Here is a 12,429-nt window from a genome sequence, read left to right on the forward strand (position 1 = left end):
TTTTTTTTAATTGCATTTTAGGTTTGGTGGTACCTGTGAAGAACATGCAAGATTGTTGCATAGGTACGTACATGGCAGTGTGGAGTGACCATTCTTTCTTCATTTACTTTCCTAATAAACTTGCTTTCACTTTACTCTAGGGAGTGCCCGAATTCTTTCTTGCATGAGGTCCAAAAACCCCCTGTTGGTGTCTGTATCAGGACCCCTTTCTGGCAACACTTTGATGAAGAATGCAGCCATGTTGGAGAGGCCTAGCAAGAAGAAGGAAGTCTCCAGGCCAGTGTCAGCTAGAAGCTGAGAAGAGCAGTTCAACAGACTGCGAGGAATTTAGTTTTGTCAAAACCATAGAGCTTAGAAGCAGACCTTAGACTTCAGCCTTGGACAACACCTTGACTGCAGCCTTGGGAGAGATCCTGAAGCAGAGGATATAGTCAAGCCAGGACCGGATCCCTGACCCACAGACATGGTAAGATAAGAAACACGTGTGGTTTTGAACAGCCAAGTATGTGATAATTTGTTACTAAGCAGTAGAAAACGATTACAATGACTTCAAAATCTAAAGTACAGATATCAAATAATTTCATTAGTGAAAAAATTGTTATATAGAGTATTAGACAATGTGAATGTTGTACTTTACCAATTTTTTTAAATAAGGAAGCTACTGCTTTGGAGAATAATTTCCCACTTAAAAACACTTCTATGAAATATACGACTTTCTAAGAGCATATCTAAGTGCAAACTAATATGAAAAGTAATGTTTCAGAGTCAAGATAATTTTTAAAAATTTGAAAAACACTGACTGAAACACCTCATTAAAAGAAAAAAAAAAATCATTCATTTTCAAAGGGCCCAAAATTTTATTGAGGTCAGAAAATCTCTTCAAAAGTCATTTATTTTATGAATAATTTAAATACAAAATGCCTTAAATTAAACTAAAATAAAACACGAATTTATGAGCTAGCTAAAGAATTATTAGAAGGCTATCAGTTGAAAAGAGGTAAAATCTCACTTGTAAATTTAGCATATCTGTCCAGTTTTTGATCATCAAGCAGGAACAGTCCACATATTGCTTAAAGGCATACACGTATGCCCCAGGCATACACAATACATGCTATTTCACAGTTTGGAAGAAAAATAAAAACTGTCATTAGGAAGGCTGCCACTAGCAAAAGAAAAAGAAATGAAAAATCAGCCTTTATAAAATATAAATCACACTGTTTTTAAACTCGTGTGAATTTCATTACATAGAATATGAAATCACCGGAGAAAAGAAAATGTAGCAATCAAAAATTCTTGCCAAAGAAGTGTGTGTGTAAATAAATACAAATTTATAAATATTCTATGCATTTTGTATCACAGATTACAGGTTATAGATGATATTTGAAGGGATTTTTCATTGTGTAAATGCATTAATACCATTGAGCATAAGGAAAATTAAGCATGAAAAACATAAAAATATAGAAGGTATTGAGAACATGGTGCAACACAATAGAAAATAGCAAATGATATATAAATAGTCTGTGTCTTTTCAAGATGTCTACTTGTCTTATGCAATTATACACTGGATATAAAATACATAAAATATTAAATATGCATATAATATATATAAAAAATAAAGCCCACCAGGCATGGTGGTTCACCCCTGTAATCCTAGCACTTTTGGAGGCCAAGACAGGTGGATCATGAGGTCAGGAGTTCAAGACTAGCCTGACCAATATGTTGAAACCCCTTCTCTACTAAAAGCATAGAAATTGGCTGGGCGTGGTGGTGTACACCTGTAATCCCAGCTACTTGGGAGGCTGAGGCAGGAGAATTGCTTGCACCTGGGAGGCGGAGGTTGCAGTGAGCTGAGATGGCTCCATTGCACTCCAGCCTGGGCAACAGAGTGAGACTCCATGTTAAAAAATAAGTGAAATAAATAAAGCTATAAGATCCATTTAAAAATGGTGGTTAGAGAGGGAAAAAGCTTATAACCTGTGTATTTAATTATAGGAGAAAATACCATCACTTTTTGAGAGTGTACAAAAATACACATTTTGAGAAATATAAACAAAAGGAAACATGGTTTTCTTAGTGTTTAAAAAAACACATCTTTTTTTTTTCATTCATCTTATTTCAAGACAGAAAGCAACTGAAAGTATATTCTGCTGATCTTAAAACAATCAGTTGTTTGAGATGGTACTCTTTTCCACTTTACACAAGCAATATCTTCTATGTACACATATCACACTTCCATGTGGAAAAACTAAGAAATACTTCCTGCTTATGTGTGCAGTTTTAAGCAAAAAAAAAAGTGACATTAGCTATCTTTTGTTACTTATGGTAAGTTGCATTTATGTGAAGAATGAATTTAACAGGTCCAAAAAAGTAGTAGCAGGTCATGTGTTAGGATTTTACTGGTGGGATTGAGAAGGAAAAATAATATGTTGGTATTTGTAAAGGACAAAGAAAAAGGAGAGAAAGAAAAGGATTCAAGATACATAATAGAGTTGGCCATGGTAGGTGCACCTGTAGTCCCACTACTCCTGAAGCTGAGGTGAAAATACCACTTGATCCTAAGAGGTCAAGTCTACAGTGATTGGGCCACTGCACTGCAGTTTGGGCAACAGAGGGAGACCAGTTTCAAAAATAAAAATACATGTGTGATAAAAACAGCTGGACTTCTCATGTGAGAAGTCAAAGAAAAAGGAAAGATACGTTCAAGTTGATTCCTTGCGTTTGTACTAAGCAAATAGGAAGATGATAGTGACATTTACTTAGATTAGAATCATTGATAAAGAAACCGGACTTTGGTTTTTGGTTAGTGTGAAAGATTATGTATGTATTTTCCAGCATAACTATAGAAACCTTTCTGATCCCACACCCATTTCCACAATCTTGCAACTCCACCTCTAGAAAAAGAGTCTATTTCTCCCCCTTTGAACCCAGCTGGATCACAGTTCTGCATTAACAAATAGAATGCAATGTGCAATGGTCATTAAAGACAGTCTTTACAGGAGACTCGCTGTTAGAAGCCAGTCATCAGTTTATATAGAAGTTAAAGCTGCATAGAAGGCTGTGTAGGTGTTCAAACTGACAGCACCAGTTAAAACTGCAACTGAAAGCTAACAACCAAATGACAAGACAGTGAATGCTTTCAGGTGATTCCAGATCCCAACCTTTGGAATGATCCTAGCTGACAGCAAATGCAGTAGAAACCAACAATCACTGCCAACTACTGCCTAGAATGCACATATATCAGCAAAATATGTATCATCATTCTTTAAGACACCAAGTTTTGGTGTTACTTGAGTTGTGTGTTATTAAGCCATAGTAACTGGAACAGTGGATTAGTGTTTTTGTTACTATTGTATGTGTGTGCGTGCATGTGTTTTTAGAGAGAAGGGAGTTTATGCATCTGATAAAAAGTTCAGTTTTAAACATAGGCATGAGAGATACACAAGTTGGTTTGTCACATATGCAGTAGAATATATGAGTTCAACGTTTAAAGGAAAATTTTAGTACAGAAACATAAATATAAAAGATGTTTGTACAGATTATAAATAAAATCTATAAAATGAGGGTTAGAAGGAAAATAGTGTAGATAAGTTAGTTATTAAAACAATATAGAGAGTAACTGCTAAATCATCAAAATCAATGCTTTGGTCTTCAAACGATCAGGTCTCAGGTGTAAGGTATTAGCACTCAGTATACTTCTGCATTGAGAACAACAATAAGACAAATAGCAATCATTTATTTAGTTTACTATATGCGAAGTATAATACTATAGAACTAAATTAAACATATATACAGTTTATTTTTGTCATCAGATTAAACCCATAAAAGCTTTTTTTTTGTTGTTAGTTTTTTGAAAGTAAGTAAAAAAACCATCCCATGAAAGTTTTATAAAAAAAATTCTCTCATTTAAGAGATGTAGGATAATAACCAACCTATAGTCACATAATCAGTGCCTGATAAAAATCTTAGTTTTGGATTAAGTCTGTGTGACTCCAGCTAAACTGTTTTTCCTCTTATAAATGTTTTAATCTGTTCATATCAAGAATGAATTTCCTCCGGCCTCTTTAAGTATATGCTCATTTCATAATTTTCATAGAATAAAACATAAAATATCAAAAACACAAATGAAATAGGGTATTTTATAGCCTATTGCTTGCTCAGACTATCCAGAATTTTCATTTTCTCCCAGTTGCTTCATCATTTTGAAACTTGAATCTTCTAATGGCTAATTGTTTTTTTTGTTTTAATTTTGAAATAATATCTTTAGGGAAGTTCAGAATGTATAGGTAGTTTTTAAATAATAAATAAAAACAACAAGAACATTTCTATCTTGACATTATATTGCATTTTTTCTCTACTGATTAAAGTAAAAAATGTAATCTTACATGTTGTATACCTAAGAGTTTACCAGTGTTATAAACGATTTTAAAAATGTAGGGAAATGTACTGCTCTGAAATTGGACAATTTATGTTCAAAACAAAAATTACAAATTTGATGTTCAAATACATCAGAAGCAGTAATCTCTACTATGTTAATTTATAATAATGAGATTTTAAATGAAAAAAACACAAAATTCACATTTTTTTACATCATTTCAAATAATCCAATCTCCAACCACATTAAAAGTGAGATAAACAGGAAAAGTATGACAGGGACCCCTCCTCATTTTTCTTACATGCTCCTGGTTGTGCCAGTCTCACAGCCTTGTGGCCACAAACACTTTCTCTCATAAATTCAACCAATCAGACATGAAAGAAACAAAGCACTCTAATCACAAATATCCTGGCCATCAACCATAGGGATTTTCCAAGAGACTTTCTGCAAGTACATAAGTAATGTAATATCATAGCTCATCCTAAACTAACTTTTGCTTCATTTTAATAGTCAAAATCACATCCCTGAGTGGAAATTTCAGATGCTAATGAAACATGCAATGCATATAGAAGAAGCACGACACACATCTATGAAGGTGCAACCAACAGATACACCCTAAATATGCAATGGTTCCACCTGGGAAAGATTCAAGAAAGCATAAAAATCAGAATAACTTGCTTTTGGAAACCCAGCAGCATGTCCCTTCCTGTGTTCTCTCTTTCTCCTAGAGCCGAAAGCCCCAATAAACTGCCTTTTTCAAGCCCATTTCTCACTCCTGATCAGTTTTATTTACTGAGGGTTGAGATCCCACCACCAGTAACAGTAGACAAGTAAAAATTCTGAGTACATCTATCTCTCTTTTCAATACTGATCCACTGGCATTGCCAAGGACTCAAGAAAAACTGTAACTGCTTTTAAAATGCAGAATCTCTTTTTATCTTTTTCTTTCTAAACCCAATTTCATATCCTAATCAGTGGTGACTTTAAGAATTTTTAGGCTTTAGCCATGTGCAAACATAACACTTACTGACATTTTGAGGACAATCAATTTCTGTTCTTATGGTTCAATTTGTTTAAGTATTTCACCCCTCCTTAAAAGGAAATATCAAGGGTTAAGTATAAAATCAGCTTCACTGGAAAAGTATTCAAACTTCCCGAGTTTGACTTTAGAATTTAAGCCCAAGCCACTCCACAATTTACATTGTCCTTGAATGGCACTAAAGGGTTAGAAATTTAACTTTTACACAAGTTAAGTTCTCTGTGCCTGAAAAATATTTGGATTTCCTTTTACAGTTTTATTTAGTTCTGCATTTTACTCTTTCAAATTGTGATTTAAGAGCAGCAATGCAAATATTGGTGAATGTATTTAATTTACTTGTATTTTTCAAGAAAAGTATTTTTGGTAATTGCTCTTTTATTCTAATGTTTTTTTTTCTACTGATGGTTTATTTATACTGATCATATATATAGTCTTCCTTTATGTGAGATGCTAAAGTTAAGTAAAAAGAGTCATGTTTGTAGTTGTATTCTGGAAAAAATGTTATAGTGTTTCTGTTTTTCTATTTTATTATAGTAATTGGGAAACAGAGCAATGGATGTTAAATGTTCTCAAAGAGAGGAGAAAAATACACAGAAATGTTTTTGCTATAGTGCTAGACTGTAGCAATACAACACCAAAATGAATATTGACAAACACATTTAAGAAACCTATTGATTTCTCTGCATGATGTCATATGATGTTATTGATGCATTTTTTTTCAATAAATTATCCAAATTCTGGTTCATAGTCATAATAGCTACCATGTTAAATAGAACTAGCATAAATTTGCTTAAGTAGCTATTAAAAATTATGTTTAAATATAAACAAAATAGTCAATCCACTTGATTTTTTTGAAAAAAAAATTGTCAATTGATAAAGTCTAAATATCTATTTAACATTTTTCAAATTTCCACTACTTATTTTATATATTCATCATGGTGTATTCTGAATCATTTAGATAATAATAATTATCCTCATGTTTGCATATTTTCATATTACATATTATTATCTGCCTCTTTTTTTATTTATACACATACATAATTAGCTTGGAGTCATGAAAAAAAAAAAAAAAAAAGCTGATACACCAAAAGATCACAATACAAGGAAGCTGTAAAAAAATAGCTGACAAAACCAATAAACAAGTTAAATTGTCTAAAATCAAAAAATTAATTCCACAGAATTGGGTTCAAACAAAGCTAAAATTTTCTTGGGGAAGCCAATCTCCATCTGTTTTGAAATGTCTAAACCAGCCATTTCTGAAAAGGAATGTGTGAATTTGGTTCTTAAAACTTTAGCTTGTCATTTTCAGATCCCAACAGGTGCAAGGAGGAAGTCAACCAATAGATTCAATTAAGAGCAAAAATGACTTGACCAATTCCCCATACATGTGACCCACATTGTGCTTGATTTCTGGCAATAATATGACTTGTAGAAGTATAAAATGGTGTTAGAAATTATGGATTTTGGAGCTGGTTAAACTTGAGTTTCAGTGTCATTTCTTCAAGTTTCTAATTTCATGTCTTTAAGACAAATTACTTATACTCAGTCACCTACTCAGTCACCTACTCTTGGTACTTCATAGTGATTTGAAATAATTTCCCCGGATTCCTGACACCTGGTCAGGCAGCAAATCCTCTTCCTCCTTTACTAGGAATACCTCCTTGAATTCTTCCCTTTCTATCAATATTAATTTCCTCTGTCACTACACTAGTCAAGGCTCTTGTCACTACAAGTCTAGATTGCTGCAGTAGGTCCTTAAACAGTCTCTTTCTATGAGGTAGGTCTCATCCTTGTTCCCAGTTCTTCAGTCCCTCCCTGAATCACAATTATGCTGCCACACCCTTTGCCATGTGACGTTGTATTACCACCAGAATGAGCAAAGAAAATTTTCCCACCTCATTGATGCTTAGCTTGACCAAAGAAAGGTGAAAGGAAGTGACAATAACTACTTCTCTACTGAGGCTTTACGAGTCGGCAGGTGCTTTTTTCTTGTGCTTATGTCATTGCCATGAGAAAAGAAAAAAAAATGTCCCTTGTAAACCCTGGTTCCTGGATGAGACACTTGTAGAGCAGATCTGAACCCAACCTGTAGTCAATAGCAAGCCCAGAAGATTTGCAAGCTGAAAACAAGCTGCCTCAGCTGACCTACAAAACTATGAAAGAGAAGCTATAAATGTTTATTGTTTTGAGCCACTGATATTTTGAGGCTCCTTGTTATATAACAAAAACTAATAGTCTGCCTTTAGGCTTTCTTTCCTCTGATAGAATGCACCCCTGCCAGTTTTAACCTCTTGTAATTCTACTCGAACTCCCACTTTAACTGCTCAAATGTTTTATTGTTCCCAATCACCTAATGAAAAATCCAAATGTTTAAACCTGATCGTTCACAACTGAGCTACTACCTACCTTTCAGGACTTACGTTCAAATACACCTAAAATTGAACCTATTCATTTTAGCTCAAAGATGCATTTATTTTCCAAAAGCTTTTGTCATCAATTTTGCGGTTACCCTATAGTTCATTACTAACTTGCTTTCTTAAAGCTCCTTCCCTATCCTTTCCTTTGAGTAATAAATATTTCAAAGTTTAAAATATATTTCTGAAAGTTGCTTCAGGACATCAAAGATATTTTGTAACTTTGTAGTAGACTTAGACTGTTGATGCCTGTATAAGAACTAAGATGTTACTCACTGCCTCTATCTCCTGAAATCCTGCTGCTAATGCTGAGTGACCTTTCAGATCCTTTAAAGAGCTTCCACACACATCATATGTTTAGGCTGCTCCAGGTAGATGCCAATCCCTTAACTGTGTTCACCAATTTACCTAAATGTTTAAAATGCTTTAACATGGTTGTACATCTGGAGTGAAAACAGAAATAACACAGAAGATGAAGACTGTGTATTTAATCTTTGTCCAGAAAATAATTTTGCATAGCATTTTCTGTTTCAACTTATAAATCTAAATATTTTTGTTTTTGTTGTTTCTTAGTGTTTGGATCCATTCTTGAGACTCTCAGATCATTCAGCACTTACTGCAAATCTTTAATTATTATACTTTAAATTCTGTGGTACATGTGCAGAATGTGCAGGTTTGTTACATAGGTATACGCGTACCATGGTGGTTTGCTGCATCCATCGGTATTTCTCCTAATGCTATCCCTCCTCTACCCCCCGACACCCTGCTATTTCTCATCTAGCGCCCCAGCTTCCAACAGGCCCCGGTGTGTGATGTTGCCCTCCCTGTGTCCATGTGTTCTCATTGTTCAACAACCACTCATCAGTGAGAACATGCAGTGTTTGCTTTTCTGTTCTTGTGTGAGTTTGCTGAGAATGATGGTTGCCAGCTTTATCCATGTCCCTGTGGAAGACAGTGTGGTGATTCCTCAAGGATCTAGAAATAGAAATACCATTTGACCCAGCAATCCCATTACTGGGTATATACTCAAAGGATTATAAATCATTCCATTATAAAGACACATGCACATGTATGTTTATTCCAGTACTGTTCACAATAGCAAAGACTTGGAACTTACTGCAAATCTTAATCGTTTTCTTCTAAATCTCAAAGACCTACCCAGCTGCCCCAGTCATGAATATGCTCTCCTATAAAATTTCCTCCTTTATTAGAATAATTCCTTTCATAGTCTACCTTTTATACAAATTTGCTGTTTATATATCCTAGTCTCCCAGCTAGACATTAACCTTTAAGAAGTCAACCTAGACCTTTGTAACTTGAAAATATAATTGAAATCCTGCATATTGTTAGCAGAACAGTAAAAAAGAAAGAGCACAGTATTTGCACCCATGAAGACCTGAGGGCAAAATGTGACTTTACCAATCACCAGCTATGACAGTGCTATTTATTGAACTCTTCACATTATAGATTAACCTAATTAAAAAGAGTGGGAAATGGGGACAATGTCTGTGAAGATATTAATAACCTAAGAAATTTGGGAGGGAGCATTTGCTTTAGCAACTAATACTACTTCACTTACCTCGTACTTTAAAACGTATAAAAGTTTTCACATGCATCTGGTTTATTCTGAAAGCTCCAACATCTACCCAGTTGCTCCAATTTATAATTCAGATCTATTATGTGTATTACTTTTTGAACTGCTTTTCAATGGCAGATTTTAGTTTCCCACAGCTATCTCCACAAGCCCAATCAAACATCAAAGAACTCAGATCCAACTGGACTGTCCCTAGAAATGTAGAACAGATAATCTAGCATCACAGCACAGAGCTTTGCTATGTATCTTCCAGACTTAGAGAGTGAAATATATTCTAAATTGGAAGAAAGATTGAAAGGGAAATGAGCACACCATTTTTGTTTGATTTTAATTTAGATGTACTTTCCTGGTACAGATTAGAATTGACAAAAGTTATATTTTATCTAACTAGGTAACAGCCTGAAAGTCCAATTTAAAGATGGCCGTTTTAAGAAAGCTCTGTTAAATTTCAGAACTCTGAAATTCATAGTGTGATGCCACAGTGGAGGTTTGATAGCTCAGACTGCCTGCTAGGCACTCAATAAATATATGACAATGATTGATTAAAATACAGATGCAGTTAAGTGGTTCAGCACCATACACCTTATATGCCATATCTGTAACAAACAGCTGTTTAGTTACTTTCTCGAAACGCACCAAATTTAGCATCAATATGATGACCATAGAATATATGCCATTTTCTGGAAACTTGATGTTAGGCTTTCAGGTTAAAAATGAAGTCTGACTAGCAGTCTCTGATCCAACTTTTTAACTTTCCCCAAGATGCCTGTAAGTGGAAAGAAAATAATTTTATATAATGATGTCAAAACCAAATCACTAAGCTCGCTGCCAAAATTAAAAAGGAACGTAAAGTAATCGAAGCCATAGAGCTTCATTGGCAAATTAAATTAATTAAACCACATTTGTGGCTCTATCAAGTGAAACAAAACAAGATTGCTGTTTCTCAGAAGTAGATAGGCAGGAAGTGGCTCCAGTCCACAGTTAATTTCTTGACCAGAAGGTAGCAGAACTGTAATCATCCGTGTAGATGTATTTTGGTGTTGGCCGGAATACCTCATAACTGTTTCCTATTAGCAGAATCTTACTTTCTATATTTATTTGGAAGCTTTCATTCTCAGTCAACACTATAAATTATAGAACGCGGTGCCTCCTGGGCAGCATAGTCCCCCAAAAGTAAAGCTCTAGAAAGAGGATAAAAGGAAACGAAAAGAAACAAAAGGGAACAAAGACTATTTATTCGGGGGATTTTCTTTTTCCATGTATTTGTTTGGTTTAAATCAGCTAATCTAAAAAGATCAGGAAAGACATAGCCTCTGTCAATGAACACCAGATGAAATGTCTGCATGTTATGTAAGCTGGAAACTGTCCTAGTATTTCTGTAATACAGCTTGCCTTCTAGTGGTAGCAATAAAATGATGAATTTACCAAAATCATAAAGAACAGTAAGCAAAACTATGGGCCACATGCATGTTTCCTGAGTGCAAATGTGAATTCTAAACAAAAATAATTTAAAAATAAACAAATTTGGGGAAACTGAAAAACACCTATGGCATAGAGTAAAAAGAACATCATCTAGAAATTCAACAGAAAAGTTTTTGTATGAGGAAGAAATGTTGCAGCGTAACCTTAACAAATGTTAGAAAACTTTTAAAATTGTCCTCAATATGTTATAAGGAGATATGACCACTGTGAAATAGAAGCAAGAAGTAGGAAGAATTATACACAAAGGCAAGACAACATATGAGATTCAAAGACAATACTCTGGACTTAGAAGACAGCAGTTTGTCTTGAGGAAGCATGAAAGCCAAATCTTAAAATACCAGTGAATCTGTAAGGAAATTATTGACAAAAAATCATCACCAAAGATCTGAAGTAGAAAACACAGAAGACATGAAAAAGAAGAAAGATTTTGAAAGAAATTATGAGAACTATGAAAGACAGAAAATGGAAATCTGATATAAAAATTATGTTTATAAGGAATGAGCCAAAAATATTGGATGGAAGAAAATTTCAAGATAGATATAATTAGAAAGGGCTCTACCAACACTTAAGATATTTAAATCTGAAACAGAGGGTCACTCCAAACCTAACTATGAGAAAAGTCTGGATAACGTGTAGTCCTTTTTTTAGCTCATTGGGGAACTAAGATTGCAAGGTAATAAGGAAAACCTAATTCCAAAGGGTGACAAACTCTTTCATGGGCTAAAGTCATTATATAGAATACACGGTACCCCCATATAAAAGAGTTTGTTTCCATTTTGCAGCCTTTCTCTAGAGGCTTCCACCAGGCATTCATGAGAAAGATGGGAGGGCAAGAAAACTGGATGATCTCCCTTTGTGACGCTGGCTTTCAGGGCTTGCCAAGGTTTGAGAATGGAATGGTCATACCTAGAGAAGAACATCAATGGTTCAGTCTGCCCATAAATGCAAGATGGTGATAAGCTGCTGCCCAGGGACAGGGTAGAAAACTGCCAGACCACGTTATGAAACAAAACAAAAGCAAACTGCTCTTAGAGGAGGGGAAAATTATCCCCTCTTTTCACCTAATGGTACTTTGACAGGAAAAGTTGACTATAGCAGTGGGAGGGGAAGGAAATTCTCCCTTTCCCAGGTCCAAGGCAAAGACTGCCTTCCACCGATGTGAGTGGGAGAAGCTAACACTACCTGCTCGTTGAAGTAAGAGTGAATATTCTTTCACCTTTGGTTCCAGACAAAGGTTGGATGCCTCGGAGAGAGCAATAGAAAACCTGTCACTTCCCCCCAGTTCCTCCCTGAAATAACAATCCAAAGCCATCTTCTACTGGGGCAGTCAGAAAATCTGCTTGGGCCCCAGAACCCTACATGGATAAAACAAAAAAGCCATTCCTACTGGAGCAAAGGCAGGGAATTCACTCGGAGCCAAGATTTTCTCTAGCACAAGGGAGAGTTTGGGTGCCATGGGTGGAAAAGCGAGAAACACACCTGCTATATTGACCCTGCAATACATATATATATATATATATATATATAT

This window comes from Cebus imitator, unplaced genomic scaffold (genome assembly GCF_001604975.1).
Source record: "Cebus imitator isolate Cc_AM_T3 unplaced genomic scaffold, Cebus_imitator-1.0 Scaffold133, whole genome shotgun sequence".
In the NCBI taxonomy this organism is placed as follows: Eukaryota; Metazoa; Chordata; class Mammalia; order Primates; family Cebidae; genus Cebus; species Cebus imitator.